Source organism: Ahaetulla prasina, chromosome 5, assembly GCF_028640845.1.
Source record: "Ahaetulla prasina isolate Xishuangbanna chromosome 5, ASM2864084v1, whole genome shotgun sequence".
In the NCBI taxonomy this organism is placed as follows: domain Eukaryota; kingdom Metazoa; phylum Chordata; class Lepidosauria; order Squamata; family Colubridae; genus Ahaetulla; species Ahaetulla prasina.
The window spans coordinates 31,903,253-31,923,192 of record NC_080543.1 but is presented as its reverse complement, the minus strand read 5'-3'; the positions used below and the strand labels follow the sequence as shown (position 1 = coordinate 31,923,192).

The following is a 19,940-nucleotide window of genomic DNA, read 5'->3' as shown; positions in this document are numbered from 1 at the left end:
GGTCTTCCTCTCCCTGCTAATTTGGTACAGTCTCCATAATTAACATACTGTATGCTGCATTTGGGAGAAAACACCCAAGGCCATTAAGTGCAAAAATGTGTTTAACATTACTTCTAATTTGGCCTTATGTTGATTTTCATGTTGCTTTTTCTTGCTTGCAGACTTCCAATCAGAAAACATGAAAGTAATATTGATTCTAGTTGCTTTTTCTACATAACGAATTTTTTAATGGACGTATTTCATGCAGTATTCCTTTGATAAGTCTTGAAGTGATATAAAAGCACAAGTAAAGTAGAAAAAGAAAAAAGCTGGATAATAAAATAAAAATATGAAATGTAGAAGAAAGAAATTTATAGCAACAACTATAATGTGTGAAGAACTTTGAAGATTAAAGCACTAGGTTTAGCTACCTGGAAAACATTCCTGATGTGTCTTGAATGCAGAAACCAGTGAAGTGTTCTAGTGAGAAATTATTTTAAATTCCACCATTTGGTATTTGACAGATTTATTTGATTCAATATTTGAAGAGACTCAACTGCTAACTGAAACGAAAGAGATTTCTTCTATCTCTAAACAGTGAGTAGAACAAGATGTTTTCTTCTATTTAGTTATAGGAATCAAAATCTGAACTTTTTGGCAATTATACCTATATGTAATAAAATTGTTTGGTAACTCACAATTTGTAGAGTATTTGATAGCTCCCAGGTTACACTCAGGTCGTATCACCAACATTTGGCTACCTGATTCTCGCTGTCAAAATGTTTCAGTTTGGAGTTGGGCTTTTTTGGGGGGTCAGTTTTGTTTATTAATAATATGCAAAACAATTTCATGAAGAGTTTACCAGGCTTAATATGTTTGTTATTTACTTATTTGTTTTACTGTTCCTCTTCCCTGAGTCCCAAGTGCTGTCCCAAGTGCTCCAAATCAGATTGAAGACGGCTCGGCTCGCAATATAGCTGCCTATCTTCTAACCTACTCTGGCAGTCCCAATGAAACAAAGTTGTTACAAAACCACTCCACATCTCTTCTCATATATAATGAACAATTTCACTTCAATAGGAACATACCCTACTTCTTTGTCAAAGCTTACACATCTCAATAGCGGGTTGTTGGGTAGTAGGTTACCATGTACACACAGCATATGTCACATCTGGATGTGGAATTTAAAAGGTAGAGCCTGTGTGGGCCATCTATGGCCCCTAGCTTTACTTTCACAGAGGTCAAATTCGCTTGTTTGGAATAATGGGAGTTTAAGAAAGAAAATGTGTCCTTTAAGATTGGTAGAAGTTTAATGAACAGGGCCCCCACCTCCAAGAACCACGAATGTCATTTTTTCTCCAGCAATTTTGTACAGTAATGTCCTTGCAGTCATGCCCATGGTCCTTGCAGTCCTTATCTCCTTACCTATTATTTTACTGGTTGAGAAGAAGACCAATAGAGTCTAATCTTGAAATACATGATGCTGCAGTGCCAAATCCTCCTGCAAGTGACCTCATCTAATTAAGTAGTGGATTCTATTTCATCTCCAAAACCTTTGTTTTTTCTGTCTTTCTACCTAACCCTATTTTCTTACTTCAATCATGAACAATGTCTGGCTAGTTTCTCGGCTTACATTGTAAGAGAGAAGGGAAGAGAAGAGAAGAGAAGAGAATTTTTTATTGGCCAATTGTGATTGGACACACAAGGAATTTGTCTTGGTGCATGTGCTCTCAGTGTACATAAAAGAAAAGGTACAACACTTACAACACTTAATGATATTCATAGGCTACAAATAAGCAATCAGGAAATTGTAATTAGTTAACCAACTATATTTCATATCATGGTAGCCATATCATTTAATTTATCCTACTATCAGTGTTTTTTGGAGTTTGGGATTTCTTTCTTCATCTTGTAAGGCTTTGATCTAGTGGGTTACTATGATGAAACACCTCTTTCTGTCTTCCAATTGTGTGCCTTGTCATGAAGATTTCTGAGATGATAGAACAGGTACAGAACATCTACCAATCATTTCTAAAAGGAACTTCTGGAGCCCTAGGACACACTGAATCACCTCGGATATGGAAACTGTCATGATTTTATACTATCATTTATGGTCTTCATTTTTGAAGGTTGAACTGTTGAGGCTGATTGCACTAGGAAATGCTTGTAATTGTAATTTCAACATACCGGTACTTGGAAGACACCAGACTGGAGAAGATCTTAGTATGCAAAATCTGTGTTCCCTTTCAGAGTTTTATGTAAGAATGGACAGCTGCATCTAATTCCAGTAACCCACAAGTCCTCCTCAGTTTCATATGAGTTAATTCATAGTTGTCCTTTTCAATTTCTTCATTAATCCTTCATTTTTAGAGAAAATATTCATTCTTTTGTATTTTTCTGTGAAATGCATATTATATATAATTCTAGTACCATGAACAAATTTTGCAAAGTTCCAATAGAGGAAAATTCCAAAGGATGTCTGTATTCTGACCTATTTATTAGTCAAAAAGCCTGGCTCAGATCAGTTTGTTTAAAAATAAATATCAAGCTTCCCAATGAGTCAATATTGTCTTATATTGATTCCTGAATTAGTCAAAAATGTAATTCTGTAATATAGTTGGGGATTGGAAGTATTGTGGAATTCAATAATTAATTGTGATATGACTTTACTTCTGTGTCTATCATTAGTGTTACGTTATGGATAGATCAGAGCCAAGAATAACCCCTGAGCTAGCACAGGACTAAGCCTTGAACTTCCAAAACTCTGACTAAGCTTTGGCCTCTTTCAGTGGGGTGTTCTACCTATAGATAAGTATGTTGTGGTACAAAATCTACATTGCAATAGTATTGCCATGACATCATAAATCCACTATACTTAATAATCATGGTACAAAGCAAATGATCTCCTAATTTGTCCAACATATTTTCCAATATCTCCCCCCAACCTCTTTGCCACCCAGAGTCCATTTGGGTTAGATGGCCAATAAATGTAAATAAATAAAACATAATTTTTTAGAAATAAATTCAATCTTCTTTTATCCCTTTAAACGTGATGATTTAATAGTGCTAAAAAGTCTTTAATTAAGCCAGAGAAAATAAGGAGGCGAGCCATGGCAGGATAGTAATCATACTGCAGCATATTCGGTGTAGTAACAAAAGTAATTGGTATATTAATATATACAACTGGTATATAATAATTGGTAGTGTCAATTTCAGAGCTGCTAGAGAAAGAAGAAGGCAGCTTCTTCTTTCAGTACCACCTGAGCTTCAAGAGGCTGATACTAATGAGGTAGACTTAGTGGCAGAAGAATGGGATTCTTCTTGAAAGCTGCACAAACCCTGCAAAAGTGTGGTGGTGATGGGAGGGGGGGAGACAATGAGCCACAGCATGCCTGAAAGAGGAGACCAGGAGACCTTCTGCAGAAACTAGCTGACTAGTGAAAGTGTCTAAGACCATTCCCAATTCCAGGCAGTGTTTCCAGAGTGACTGCAGAGAGGTAGAAAGTGAGAAGCAGCATGGTCTGGGGTCATTTTGAAGTGGCAGTGCTACAGCAGCTCTCATTGCAAAAATCACCCAAGCAGGAGGGAAAAAACGGGACAGTACAGCATTAGCAGTTTGGCGATGCATTCACAGAGGCTATGATGGTCTGTATTGCTAGCAAAAGAGGCAGGGGAAAAAATCAGTAAGGCACAGCAGAGACAGCATGAGCAGTCACCCCTCCCTTTCATGCCCACACAAACATGGGCAAATATAATGCACAATCGTTGGGCATTGACATTTCTCCACTATTTTCTTTTACTGGTTCTTCTTCCATTTGATGAAAGAGACTTTTCTTTCCCAGAAGATAAAAAACGTGTGTTTGAACCTCAAGACTTTTTCTGGTTGTCTTCTGTCCTCTTGGCTTCCTGGCCTTCAATTAATTTGGAAAGTTAGGTATCAAGAGGGAATTCCAACCCCTGGGACGTTGTTATTGTTAAGGAAGATCCTGCCTGGCCAAGTGGTTGAAAAAATTTGCTTTCTCTGGAAAAATTCAGAAAATCATATACCCAATTTCTTTGTCCATAAAACTGAAGGATTTTGAAAAACTCTTGGAAAGTGTAGCATATTTTTCCCCTTCTGCACACACCCACCCACTTATAAAAAGTGTTTGCAATAGAAAGCTACCTAGATTTGTAGTCTAGTCCATCAGATGATGATGATTTTCAAGTTTAATATAGATTGCCACTTGCATATGCTACTTAGCTGAAATTGGACAACCCACCATTCAGCATGGTGGCATCATTATTTCACATACATCGATTCTTTTGATGGACCCATTGCAAATATACATCATATTGCGGATGTGAATTATCTGCTTGGTGGTGTTCTCTGTATCAAACAGCCACTGGGAAGATGCTAAATTAGCTCCAGAGGAATTGTTATACATGATATAATTTAATGTCTGGAGTCTATGCCTGTCTGTCACTACAAACACAGTGATGGAGATCTTGAGAACATAAACAAGTACCAACATAGCTGGGAGAAGTGCCTTCATCCACAAAATGGCTATATAATGACTAAACTATCCTGCTTCCCAGCTGTTATATAAATAGGAGGTTGTTCAGGTACCAGCATATCCATGTCACTAATAGAGGTAGGTAGGTTGAAGGCTTTAGGTGGTTCTTGTGCTGCAGAGAAATTAGGCATGGTTGATCATTACTTAAAACTTCAGCTTGCTTACAAATTTCATATAATTAATATAAAACAAAAATGGCTGCTCTGTAAAAAAAAATCTCCATATTATGGGAGAATTGAGTTCAGTTTTTTTTTCTTTTTATCATCCAGATCTAGGTAGAACAGCCCATTCCAGACCGAGTCATGTTTCTTCATGTCTGTATCATACTCCTTAAAGAGCTTAAGTGGCCTGTGTTCATCCCTAATAAATATATATCCGCATGCATTATTTAATGGTTATTCCACTTAAATGCTGTATGCAATCTGAAAGCTGGAAACAGGAGAGCAAGTATAATCATCATCCATGTCTTGCAGAAAAAGGCAATGCCACATTGCATTTATTAGCGTATGCTCAACTTTACATTGAATAAATATTTAACAACAATGGGGGAAGAAACCTTGCAACAATTAATAATCAGTATTGTGTGTTTTGAAAGGCTGTTGATATGAATTAAAGCGAGCTAAGTCAGAGCCAACACCAACAGACAACAAACTGGTACCTAGTAATGTATCATTCCTAGTTTTAAGCAAACCTTGCTGCGCAAATCCAATTAAATTTTGCTTTGAGAATAACTATTTCAGAAATAAAAATTTAGCCATTACATGTATACACCTAGTCCTCGAGTTGCGACCACAATTTAGCCGAAAATTTCTGTTGCTAAGCAAAAAATTAGTTAAGTAAATTTTAACCCATTTTAACTTTCTTGCCACAGTTGTTAAATGAATCAATGCAATTGTTAAGTTAGTAACACGGTTATTAATTGAATCTGGCTTTCCTATTAACTTTGCTCATCAGAAGGTCAGAAAAAGTGATCACATGACTCCAGGACACTGCAACTGTCATAAATATGAGTCAGTTGCCAACCAACCAAATATTGATCACATGACCAGGGAAATGCTGCAAAATGGTCATCAGTGTGATAAATGGTTATAAATCACTTTTTTTCAGTGCTGTTGTAACATTGAACAGTCAGTAAATGTTGTATATACTGTTGTAACTGTTGTAAGTTGTATATACAAAAAGGAGTAGACAGGAAAAAGAATTTTAAATATTGAAAAACAATATTCCCTCATTTTGATACATTGATTTATTCCAAATTCCACTGAATTATTTTCCCAGTACTGTATTTATCATTGTCCATCTGTTACAAAAAATGTCATATTATTCTCAGCTTATTCTGAAATTCAGATGCTCTGATGCTTTGTCAGTAACCAAGAAGATCCAGATTTTCTATCTAAACCCTGAAAGCTTTTGAATCCTGGATCACCTTCTAGAAACTTATTTTATATATTGTGATTAATAGCATATAAATGGAAGTCCATGTGTGATAATTTCTTCTTTCTTTGACCAAACATTTAATATTAAAGCATCAGGCTTTCAGAGACTTTGAGGAAAAATATTTCCTCTCACAAAAGCACCCAAGCACAAGGATCCATGAGTATGTCATTCATGAGCACCTAATAAACATACTGAATGCTTAGTTGTCCTTAAAAAAGTCTAGCTAGCTGGATTTTTGCCATTTCAAATATTGCTTAGGGGATGTGGAAAGGAATAGAGTCCTCATCCAAAAAATCTATCTTAGACTTCTTTTTTAATTAGGGCAAAGAACAGCAACTATAATGGCATCATGACAACAGTGGCAAATTCCTTAGGATCTGCTTTCACTTGTCTTGGAGTGAGGTAAGATCTGAAACGTATTTATTAATTGGTTTATATAGCCATCCATCTCACTTTTACACAACTCTTATAATAAAACAAAATGAAAACACAAAATACAAACATTTAAAGCAAAAATAAAAACACATAGCAGCCAGGCATGATCTAATCCATCCATCTAATCCATACAACCAGGAGATGGGCTCTAACCAATGGCCAGCACAAACCCAAATTTTTAAAGCTTTGCAAAAGGCCAATAGGGATGGGCCATTTTAATCTCAAGGGAAGAATAAAGCAAAGGGTGAATACCATGATGGCAGAAAAGGTGTTCCTTCTGGGCCCTGCCAACCAACAGTCCTAGCTGATGGTATCCAAAGCACGTATTTACTGCTCTGTGTGTGTGTATGTGTGTGTCTGTCTGTTTTGAACATCATTGTGTTTACTAATTATCTTCATGGGAAATGCAGCTTCACTAGACAAGCCTCTAAATTGCATATCTTACTGATGTTTTTAAAATATTTAATGGGCTCGGTCATTAAGAATATATCTTCTTCAGGTGCCATTGCAGGAAATAAGAATTTACAAGAACACAGTTGTGCTTTTATCTAATATCCTTTAGTTTTCTTTTTGTCTTATGAGAGATTTCTCAGGGATTTCTGCCCAATAGTGATATAAAAACTGCAATTATCCAGTGAGTTTTATGAGAAAGCAGGATGTTTTCAGTACTCAGAATGGATTTCATTTATAATACACAGATATATTTTTTTGCTCAACATGGAAGCAAATGTATTTTCCTCCACATTTTAACCTTTGTTGAGATTCTAGAGACCAATTTTATTTGCACATGTGGCTATTCACAAATGGAATTTTTTTTCCATGTAGAAACATGCCATGTCCTTTCAAGGTGCTTTGCATTTTTGCCAAAAGGATAGAGTAGAGACACTGTTTATTTATCACTCATTTACTCAGGTGACATTGCCTCAATGAACAATTTTTATTGCATGGGAAGAGCAGATTTCTACCATTACTAAAATACTAAATGCAGTGGCTGAAAAATAGCAATCTTAGTTCCAGCTTTGTTTAGCTGTGGGAATAGGGGATAAAACTATGATTGTGGTAGTGTATGGTATTATTGTAAGCAAAGAAATATTTTCTTTGTTTTCCTGCATCCTTCCATTTCAAGGAACTTGCCCCTGTTTGGTTTTTCTTCTTCCTTCCTTTCTTTTTTTTTTTTAGCTTGGCATTTAAAATGATGAGTTTTGACTTATTTCTTGTAAGTGTTTGTATACTACCTCTGGCTAGTATGAAATGCAAGCTCCATTATCTTCTCGTCTCCATATCCCTCAGGAAGGATTTATCCCTTCATCTTCCCCATTATGTGAGGAAGAATATTACTCAAGTAATCCACAAAGGACCTTCTGCTTAAAGGTTTTAAACCAGCCATTGTTGTAGTCATAATTTTAGCAGGGGCTTTACCCACCCAAGTTAATGGGTAATAACCTTTAACTACACTTTATGTGAAACTTCACCTTTTAATTTTCACATGTCAAGCTGGTGTTAAAAGACACAAATGAAAATATCAATTGAAATAGTGCAAAAACTTTTGTAGTGTATTGCCTCTTGTTGGGAATCTACCATGATGATGTACTTATTCCTCTACTGCTTTCAAACTTTTCTGAAAACGTATTCTTATGGCCCACCTGGAAAGAGCTTTATTTTTAGGATTTTTTAAAAGCATATTCTCTTTTCATATCATTCCAGATTCAATATGTGTGAAGATTCAGTGTATTTGAATGATTAACAAAAAACATAAAATTGCTGGGTATCTATATTAGGCTTTCACCCTGTCACTCATAGGCCTGCTATAACCAAATTCAGATAGAGTTGCTCAGAAGATATATTGAAATAAAACAAAAATAATCAGCATACTATAAAACACATATTGTAATTAAATTGGTTTTTTTTTCTTTTTTTAGTATTCTGTGACATGATATACGGTGACTAACTTTCCAAACAGATAATGACTGGCCTAAAATCTGAAAAGGGGAATTTTATAGCTCCTGGGACAATGCTGACTATGTTGGAATTCCCTTTCTAGGATCAAACAGAAACATCTAGACTTGAAAGAGAAATCCACTGCAGTGTTACAGTGTCTTCTGCTTCCCTGAAGACCTCCAAGACTATATTTCCAAGATCAATTTCCACAACATTTGGAAAGGGATCAGATCAGACTCAAGCTCTCAAAATTCTAATCCTGACCCTGATCCTCAACCATACTCCAAACTGCCTATGAACTTTAGAATAGTTCAAGTTATTTATTGAACTTACATACTAAGTACAAATCTTTAGGGAATACATCCCACTGAAGTGGGACTCTCACCGCTGTGAGAAGCACTTATAAGATTAATTGAATGTAAATCTCATTGGTGAGCTGGGTTTGACCTTGTTATGGCTGTCACCATGCCGCATTATGTAAGCAATATTAATTTTAATTCCTGCTGCAGTGACTCCTCTGTTCCTAAATTAGCAATGGAATTTCCATCAATAGCTTTCTATCAGTGCCCATAGAATTCTCTGTGTTAGGTTGCTCACTGCTTCATAACTTTGCTGTAAACAGCATCAGCCCTGTTTAAACTGGGAAACTGCTGTCTGTTGTACTGGGCGCAGACTTAATAAATCTACAAAAATATTTTGGAATCTAAGACAGAAATAGGTTGCTGATAGAATGTCTCCCATCTTTTCCTTAAAGCAAGCAACCGAGGAGGATGGGAATTGAGAAACAGCAAAATGGTTCATATCATATCTAGCTAGCATTGCTCTGACACAGGAATATGTCCAATGTAAATGTTATAGTACTTGCACCGTGACATTGTTGGAAGAAAAAGCACTTGTCTTTAAGATTCATTGTTATCAGGTCAAAAGTGTGTTATTTCCTAGCCCCTAACAATGTCCTCATCTCCCTCACCTTCTTCCTTTTCTTACTTCTCCTTCAGTAACCCCACTGTAGTATCGGGAAGCTTAGAATGCCACTAATAGCTCATTGTGGGTGGAACATTGCCTGCTTATTATCCTTTATTGGATGACAGCTTTATTTCATCTGTCCAAGGTGCTCCACACCATTGAGGTGACACTGTTGGCCTCATTAAGTGCAGGAATGACAGGATTTGACTCCCCCATGTGCTTTGCTATGGGGTTCTTTTGCATTCTGTCCAGCAGTAGAAACAGCTTTGCTTTGCTGATTAGAAGCAGGGAGATGAATTATTTCATGGAGCAGCTTTGAAGGAATGCTTCACTCAAAATACTGGCTCATTTCTGCCTTCCATCCCATCCTTGCCAGGAGTCCTTTTTTTTTTTAAACTCAAAAATAATTCAAGAACTCTTACATTGCATCACATAACAGCTTAATTACATTGAATAAGCCATTATATAAATATCAAGGAAGTAAGTTAATTATACTTAAGTAGTTGTCAGTTTTTTATACATAACCTTTTGTCATTTTTTTTACTATTTTTAATCTTATTCTGTCATGTTTAATAAACCACTCAGAATTTTCAGATTGGAGAAACATGAGTATCAGAGCAAATAATCTATCAATCAACCATCCATCTACTTATCTAGAAGAATAGATATATAGCTGATTCCTAATGGTACAGATAGGTACAAGGAGCTGGTCCAAATGTAATGGTAAGAATAATGTAATTTGTTCATATGTTCAAAAATATATATTTCAGAGGTGAAAAGAATATTTTCTGAAATATAGTGGTTACTTATTTTATCTGCTGATTTCTTCTCCCATGCCCACTGTTGTTTTGCTGGTTTCTGCCAAAGTTTTTATCAGGACTATAGCAACAGGGTGGGGAAGAAAAATTCAAATACCACCTTCCAATTTTCCGGTCCTAATATTTCTCTAAACCTCCCAAGACTGATTTTACATTAAATAAAAACAAGTTCACTGTAGACATTCAAGTACTATTATGTCTCTGTGGCTCTTCACATATCTAGTGCATTTGGGAACTTACGTTGGATGCCAACTTCTCTTATCAATCATATATATGGATTGAATGCAATAAAACAATTGTTTCCATCACAACTGGACATTTCCAACAGTGTAATCCTTCAGATCATTATGAAAAAAAGAGGCAGAACTTTAAATAATGCAGCTTTTGCATTGTGTGTAAGGAAAATTGAAAGAAAGGAAGAACAACATCCAGTTACAAATTAAACATGAATGTTGTGTGAATAATAAATAGTACTTTATTAGAACATTAAATAGGATGATTGTTGAATCACACTAAATTATAGTGATACAACAGTCCCTTTTTGGCAGCCACCACTGGGATAGTGATTCAGAATACAGAAATGTTCACCAGCGGGTGCCTTCCAGATATTTTAGATTTCAACTCTTATAACCCCAGTCTTTGTTTATGTTCATGGGGAAATCTGAAGACGTAACCAAAAAGATGTAACCTAACACATCTGGAAACCAGGGTGAAAAAGAACATGGCATGGGAATGGGTAGTGTTCCAGGTGCTCTGATCCCAAGTCAACCATAGACCACCCAATTTTGACACTTCGGATTGGGATAGTTTTGTCATTTTTACCCTATTCCCCCTACTGCTTTTAGCAATGATCTTGCTTGGGAGAAGGGGTTAATTACATTTTTTATCGTTGTTTCCTCAGATATCTAGAGCAGTGTAGATCCAACCACTCACTTTATTCTCAATGCAATATCTGCAAGCTAAGGATAAATTAACAGACATAGGAATGAACAATACAGCATCTGATCCCTGGAGGCTTTGGGACCCAAGACACTACTAGATGGCATCCACTAACCAAAATCTAAACAAACAAATTTCACAAGATATTCTATGCTTGATATGATTTGGACTATTGTTATTGTGCATTTGAGTCACCTTAATTCTTGGCAACTATATGGACAAATCTATGCAGTTTCTAGACAACATTTTTGAAGTGGTATGTTTGTACCTTCTTCCTATGACTAAAAGAAGCTAGGTTCCATGCCTAAGACAGAACTAGAAGAACTCATGGTTCTGTTTATGTGCTTGTAAATGCACACACATATGCTTATATTATTTTAAATATTGTTAATTTCAACTCATTTCAGCTCATATTAATAATATTAATATTTTAATAATATTTTAAAGTGTTCATCATTTTTATTGTTTGCTGCCATTGTCGTGTATGGTCTAATGAAACCGACTTTCTGAAAAGGTTCTGGACCCCCCAAATTAGAGTGAAACAGATATAGGTTTGTTCAGCCAACATGTTACAGTAGCTCCCATGTCCGTTAATTTCATCAGTGGAACAAAAAAAAAATGGTCTAGCCAGCTTAGAACAATTGGGAATGTGGAAATCATGTGGAACAGCCCAGGCTGCTGTATCTTTCCCCTTTCCCAGTTTATCACACTCAGTGGTCTTTTCTAGCTACTAGTTTTTATAAATTGTAACTCCTTACAGAATTCCAAATTCATTTACTTATTTTGCAGAACCAACAGTTTCAATGAAATCCAATTGCATTTATAAAATTTTAAAAGATTCAGGTATATGACATGAAGGCTAATGTATGGGGTGCAACCAGTAAAGAGGAGGTAGATTGAGGGTTGCTGGATTGGTCCAATGTAGTAATTTACAAGATTCCAACTTTTGTCAATGATAAGCAAGTATTGATTTAAATGATTATACAGAAAAACACTGCATGGAAAGTTTTCTGGCAGAACTGAAAGTGGTTGATTATTTGTAGCATAAATTTGTAAGTTTCACTCAATATTATCTGAAAAACAGGCATTGTGAAATTAAAAATTATTCAGGGGAAGAAATCTGATGATACTGAATGGAAACAGAAAATGCTGATTGTGGAAATAATACAAATGTAACCAATTTGTGTGGCCACTTGTCATTTCTGCATAGATACCGAACATATTGATGACAGCTGTATGCAGTCATCGCCAAAAGACACAGATTTCCTATAGTTTGAAAGCACAAATACTTGGATAGAGTGGATTTGTCTGCTGAGGATGTAATTTGCATTGCCAGTGCTGTTTGTTTTTTTTTAAACCCTACCTGCAAAGCTCCCTTGAGACATTATTTCATGAACCACACTAGAATACAAAGACTTTTGTATTGGGTTTTTTTTTTAAAAAAAATCATGTTCAGGTCTTTTCATGGGCATTCTGATTCCATGTGCAATGATACATTAAATTGGAAATAAAAAAAATATTCACATCTATAACATTTTCTGCATGAGCTGGCTATTCAGCTTAAAGAGACCAATTACAGAAATTAAAAAACAAAGCAAAGCAAAACCCATTTTGTTAGGCACTGTAACAATCACATGGATGCATTTCAGTACTACTGCAGAAAATGACTTAACAGTGAACCGAAATACACCCTAGTGGTGGATATTTGTTAAAGTTGTACAGAGATTATCATTATTACTATAAGGTCCCTGTGAGACACTAGTATCAACAATATACATGACATTTTACAGAGTAACATAACAAAAACATAAGGTTTTTACCCTAGGGGCCCAGCTCTCTGATTGTCTATTCTGTTGAATTAACAGAAGCAGATTTTTTTTCCCCCATTAACTCTTAGGGAGGAAGGAAATGAAGTTTTGTTCATAATCTTTAGATAAGTGACCATATCCATAAACCAGAATTACATACACCAGGGAAATAATGGACTTTTTTGGGCTATGACTGTGCTATAGCCCTATTCCCCTCTGCTCAAGTGTCGTTGTGTGAATAATAATCCATGTGGGTGTTACTGCATGTGATCTGCATCGACCTGATTAACAATTTTGGGATGAAAGAATCTGACTTTATATGAAGGCTCAGGAAGTTACCAGGAAGTAATGAGAACTGGGAAGGTGGGCGGAGCTTCGCACCGCCATCGCTACTGGTTCTCCGAATCACCCACCACGATCGCTACCAGTTTGGCCGAATAGGACCAAACCGGAAGCATTTCACCCCTGCCACTATGGTTCATTCTACAATGGTTATACAGCAAATGCCACATTTCACATTTCTTGTTTGAAGTTATACAACTTAGCTTCCAAATCACTCATTCATATTACGGCAGTGGTAGAGTGTGTCACTGGAAAGAATAAAGTTTCCATCAACATTTTAAAATCCATGATACATTGTGTATTTTGTGAGAGCGGGAAGTGGCATGAAATCACATGACACACAAGAACATTGGCAAACCAGATTAATGTCTCAAAAACCATGACTCTTTGGTTTAAGCAAAACTCAGTTGCTGCATTATGGCAAGCCACATTCAGGAAAAACACTAGTCCAGAAGTGGACTGCAGAAAGCCAGATGATCACTATAGGGTATCAGAAATTACAGAACAGTCTAAATTTACTCTCATCCATTGGCCAAATGCATTTTTTCAGCCTAGATCTGGTAGCCTAATTCTGAAATGCTAGGAGAATAGTGGAACATAACTGCATCCCAGTAACTGTCAAATGAAGGGCTTCTCACTAGCTATATGTACCATGATAGTTATCTTGCATAAGTCCTTATAAGGTGCTCTCAATCTTAATGAATTGTGGTTCTCTGGGGTTCTTTCCAACTCCTGCATGGACATACCAAGAACTTGGGATTTTCTTCTACTTAGTTACAGTCACTGCATATGATAGTTTCAAACCTGAATAGATGTACATTTACTCATGGAGTTTCTTATCCATGCCCTAGGTAACACACATTTGCCCTTATCATGTCATTCCTTTATTTCTTTTTCTTTGAGGTTTTTGACTGTTGTATTCTTCAAATGATAGCCTTTTTCATATTAATTAAAAAGGGTTCGGCAGCTGTAAAACCCTGGCTAATATGATTAACAACAGTGCACCTGCTGCTTAAAAAAGTCAACTAGCCCTGAGGCCACTAACTAGAAAGGAGAGGGAGATGAAGTCATTTAATATGTTATGAGCGAGTTCCTTGAATCAGTGCACAGTGTGTGCAACAATATTGATTTTCAACTTGTTCTGCTTCAGATGTTTGAGAATTTGCTTAATTTAAAGACTTCTTTCTATTCTGTTTAAGAACATCCTTGTCTTGCTTAAAATGCTTTTTCTCATTTATTCCCAGAGCACAAGATAGAAAAGACTTTGACCCCTGATGGCTCTTTAGGATGCTTTCCCCCAAGTCTCTTGGAAGCTGTCCTTCTTGAGACTGGCAATATTCCTAGGATGAGACTTCAAAATTGCTGGCTGCTTCAAGCCAAAACTCAATTAGCTAGGAAATTCCTTCTGCTTTCTGGCACTTGAGAGAAAGAATGGTTTGTTTCTCACAGATTTTAAGACGTCATGGTGGATGAGTTTGGGAGTTGCAAAAGGATTAGAGAAGGATGTCAATTATAACGTGGGCTCCCAGATCTGGGGAGAGCTCTAATTTTTAAGACTTTCCTACCATCATCTGATGCTCATCAGCACCTTTACAGTCCAAGTCTCAGAGTTCTATCAGGCAATTTTCAAAATTTTAAATCTTCTCAAAAAGGATGAAGACTCCTATTACATAGGCACATATGAAAGAAATGTGCTTTTAGATATCACAAACACAATCTGAAAATAGCTTTAAAATGCAATTACTATGACTTGAGCCTCCTAACTACATGGGAGCTACTGAAGTTACTTTCAAATTAGTATGTGTTTTCTGCAGTCACACTTTGATTGCTACTTAATTTTTATTGCTGAGAACATTTCAGAGGCAGTTACTATAATATAATTTGGATACAAGCAAAAAAAGATTTACTTTTTTCTCTCTAGAAAAAAAAAGAGGGACATTCAGGAAGTGTACTCAGATGGCAGGTGAAGGTGAGATCACATTCATAGTCCAAACTCTTTTTCTCCCTTTCTGTAGGAAATGGTAGAAACTATATTTTTTTCCTGTAAAAGAAGAATGAGACAGGAATGAATGTTAAAAAGGAAGAAAGGAATGAGTAAAGTAGCTTCCCTATTTTTGAACTGTTTTTGTTTGCAGAAGGGAAAAAAAATGGAGACAAAATCATGTAATAGATGTACATTTACTCATGGAGTTTCTTATCCATGCCCTAGGTAACACACATTTGCCCTTATCATGTCATTCCTTTATTTCTTTTTCTTTGAGGTTTTTGACTGTTGTATTCTTCAAATGATAGCCTTTTTCATATTAATTAAAAAGGGTTCGGCAGCTGTAAAACGCTGGCTAATATGATTAACAACAGTGCACCTGCTGCTTAAAAAAGTCAACCAGCCCTGAGGCCACTAACTAGAAAGGAGAGGGAGATGAAGTCATTTAATATGTTATGAGCGAGTTCCTTGAATCAGTGCACAGTGTGTGCAACAATATTGATTTTCAACTTGTTCTGCTTCAGATGTTTGAGAATTTGCTTAATTTAAAGACTTCTTTCTATTCTGTTTAAGAACATCCTTGTCTTGCTTAAAATGCTTTTTCTCATTTATTCCCAGAGCACAAGATAGAAAAGACTTTGACCCCGATGGCTCTTTAGGATGCTTTCCCCCAAGTCTCTTGGAAGCTGACCTTCTTGAGACTGGCAATATTCCTAGGATGAGACTTCAAAATTGCTGGCTGCTTCAAGCCAAAACTCAATTAGCTAGGAAATTCCTTCTGCTTTCTGGCACTCGAGAGAAAGAATGGTTTGTTTCTCACAGATTTTAAAACGTCATGGTGGATGAGTTTGGGAGTTGCAAAAGGATTAGAGAAGGATGTCAATTATAACGTGGGCTCCCAGATCTGGGTGAGAGCTCTAATTTTTAAGACTTTCCTACCATCATCTGATGCTCATCAGCACCTTTACAGTCCAAGTCTCAGAGTTCTATCAGGCAATTTTCAAATTTTAAATCTTCTCAAAAAGGATGAAGACTCCTATTACATAGGCACATATGAAAGAAATGTGCTTTTAGATATCACAAACACAATCTGAAAATAGCTTTAAAATGCAATTACTATGACTTGAGCCTCCTAACTACATGGGAGCTACTGAAGTTACTTTCAAATTAGTATGTGTTTTCTGCAGTCATACTTTGATTGCTACTTAATTTTTATTGCTGAGAACATTTCAGAGGCAGTTACTATAATATAATTTGGATACAAGCAAAAAAAGATTTACTTTTTTCTCTCTAGAAAAAAAAAGAGGGACATTCAGGAAGTGTACTCAGATGGCAGGTGAAGGTGAGATCACATTCATAGTCCAAACTCTTTTTCTCCCTTTCTGTAGGAAATGGTAGAAACTATATTTTTTTCCTGTAAAAGAAGAATGAGACAGGAATGAATGTTAAAAAGGAAGAAAGGAACGAGTAAAGTAGCTTCCCTATTTTTGAACTGTTTTTGTTTGCAGAAGGGGAAAAAATGGAGACAAAATCATGTAAGAGATGTAATATTTGAAGGACTTCACATCTTCCAAGCCCCATAGAATCATAGATTGCCTATGCTGTCTAGTATCACATAGTAATTCTTTTATGTTTCTGTTTGAAGAATATGAAAAGCAAGGAATGTAGTCCCTCCTGGCATTGATTTATAAGCACAATACAATGCACAAGGTTATGTTTAATTGAAGCATGGTTTACCCAACCAGTTTTTTAAAAATTCAGATGGCATGCTAGAGGTAAACTTAAGTTTGCACTGCCGCATAAGTTAAAACGGTGACCTGCTTTGTGTTTCATTTGTCATATTAATTCAGTTATAGATTATATGCACACCTGATACTAAATCAGGATGTTTAAACTCTGGTTTCTTGAGCCTGGCATAATGGTCCAGTTTACATATAATAATGAACCATAGTGGTGGACCTTATATATGACACTAAACAAGCAAAGCACATTAAAGTTTAATGCAATGAGTGATCATAGCTGTTGAGCAAGGTTGGAGCTGCACTCTGAGCAATCATAGTAGGAGGGGGAGTATTAATTGCACCATGGGCTGTAAACAAGGGGATGCATTGCTCACATTATAAAGATGTTCAAATGGCCTCAGGAAAAAACTGAAGGAAAAGCAAAGGAGGCGCAATGTTATTTTTTAAATTAAGGTTTGGCTTTGGGTGGAAGCAAGATTAATATAAGGTAAAAAGCCCATTTCCTTACTTTGCATTTTGGATTGGCTTCCTCATCTACAGTTGATCTCATTTTCCTTTCTTTTGTTATATCATGACACCCCATAGTTCTGTTCCCGCATTCTTCCTCCCACCCCCGCCTTGCGGAACAATCTGCAGGAAGGTAATTAGGAACAAGGAGGAGTCTGGGATGGCTGTTCTGATATCTGGTGCTTCTCTCCCCACCTTCAACATGAATAAGTCCCTTCATGTGTTTCTCTGGAGAAAACACTAATGCTTTTGTTTGGAAGATTTCTAGGGTAGGATAGAATTAATAAATCAGAGAGCTGGTGTTGTGCTGTTACGTTCTTTGCAATTTTAAGGCAAGCTCACGAAATTAAAAAGGGGAGGAAATTTGTTCTAAGAGGAGCTGCATATTTGCAGCCAAATCTTTTATCCACTTTATTTTCTCATTCTATGCTTTGGTTTCCCCTTTATTCTTCCCTTTTGTGATGCTTTGCTATATTGTACCCTAAGTTTTCTGCCACATTATCATCTCTTCCTCCCTCCCTTCTCATTCTCGTCCACCTCCAGCCTTTTATTTCTGGGCAGAATTCAGTGCTCGTGTTGATTTATGAAAGCCTATTAGTCTTGGAACCAGGCAGTTGAAAGCAGAATCCTCTGTTTGAGTCTGGCTAAGTGACTGGATCTTTGGGGAAATTCCTATTTTATGATTTCTCTAACAAGGGGGGATGATTGATGAAAGAAAGCAAAGATCCTTCTCAGTGGTGGTTCTCACGTTTTGGATGTCCCTGGCATGGAAATCAAGCTAGTAATATGTGTGTATGTGTGTGTGATAGGCCTTTAATTGTTTATCTGGAGATATTTTTAATGTGTATTATATCATGTCTGATAAGCTCAAGGTTGACTCAACCCTCCACCCTTCCAAGGTTGGTAAAATGAGGACCCAGCATATTGTTGGGGGCAATATACTGACTCTCGAAACCACTTAAGAGAGGGCTGTAAAGCACTACGAAGTTGTATATAAGTCTTAAATGCTATTGCTATAAGTTTTTTAAATGTATCAGTGACATCCAGTACCTTAATCAGAATGCCAAGATGGGGATGGGATGGTGAGATGCAAGCTCTGCCTCTTATAGCTGTATGAGCAATGTTGCAATGCATGTATCAAGAGGACAAAGTTTATGTTGCAACTTCCCAATGGATCTTAACAGCCTCCAGGTACTGCTTAAGCATTTTTGCAGTGATCCTGGTTCAGTATGAAGTATCTATAAATAGCTGAATATTGCCAGCATACTGCTGATATCACACCTCAAATCACCAAATGATGGTCTCACCCAGCAGCTTCAAATATAATAGATAGATAGATAGATAGATAGATAGATAGATAGATAGATAGATAGATAGATAGATAGATAGATAGATAGATAGCTAGCATAGGAAAGAACAGAATCAGGTAGTAGCCCATACTGGAGCAATTAAGGACTCAAGCACTGATGCCCAGTGACTGGACCTATCCACTGAACTAAAGTGGAACCTCAGGAAAATAGTGTCTCCAACTCCTAACATTTGCAGACAGTCCAGGAAGATAGTTAACCAGTGATTGGTTTAGCAGGACCAGGATGTACACACTCTTTCCATATGTAATTGCTTGACATAAGCTTGTTATTCTTAGCCAAGAGTACCATTTCCATGTTTTTGTTCGGGGTAAAAAAGGAGAAGGGTTTGCTGTGTACCATATTTTGAATTTTTCAGAGCCCAACCTTAGAAAATAACAAAGAGTACAAAACTACATGTATCCCAACCAACATGTTTATATCATCACCATATGAATACTTAATATATTTATTCAATCATTCATTGAAAACCAGGGGGACACCAAACATTTTACTTCTGTTCAGTACTAAACCATTATCAAAGTACTCATTTGTTCTCTTTATTTCACTCATCCTTTACTTTCGTTATGTGTCATTTTACTGCACTCATAACCAACATTAAACTCATATACTTAGAAAAATTCCATAATTGCAGGCTATACTCTTACATGTTTTCTCTAAATCATACTATCAGCAAACCTGCATTCATACATCTACAAATATTTTTGTTGTCTCCTTTCATACTTTTTCAAACAGAATTCTACAAATTGTTTGGTAATTGTTACATTCACTTTTGCAAAATTTCTTTTGGTGTAGAGCAAGTATAGCAACATTCTTCCAGTAGCCAGGTGCAGATAGAAGCACAACTACTTCATAAGCAAATCACATTCATATTTTAACAGTTCTCCAATGATACTATCTACACCTCCAGCCTTCCATTTTTTAAAACATTCTTAAAGTATTTGTGATATTCTTTTTTTTCTTGGACACTAACATTAACAGACTTGAACACTGGGCCCCATCTAACAAAATGAAATTCAATGTAGAGAAAAGTAAAGTCTTACACTTAGGCAAGAAAAACCACAAGTACACATATAGACTGGGTAAAATCAGGCTTAATAGCAATAACTGTGATAGGGATCT

General features: G+C 36.4%; 1 protein-coding gene across 5 annotated transcripts in view; it reads left to right on the top strand.

Moving 5' to 3' along the window:
- Nucleotides 1-19,940, top strand: part of LOC131199916 (galactosylgalactosylxylosylprotein 3-beta-glucuronosyltransferase 1-like) — a 60,243-nt gene that overhangs the window by 3,072 nt on the left and 37,231 nt on the right. For 2 of the 5 annotated variants that reach the window (XM_058186198.1, XM_058186202.1), the window contains exon 2: nucleotides 504-576. The exons of 1 other annotated variant lie outside the window; for it this stretch is intronic. The gene's annotated coding sequence lies outside the window, so the exon portion shown is untranslated. Of the gene's footprint in view, nucleotides 1-503; nucleotides 577-9,896; nucleotides 10,035-19,940 lie in introns of all 5 variants that reach the window. 2 more of the 5 variants (XM_058186199.1, XM_058186201.1) reach the window with 2 other exon arrangements.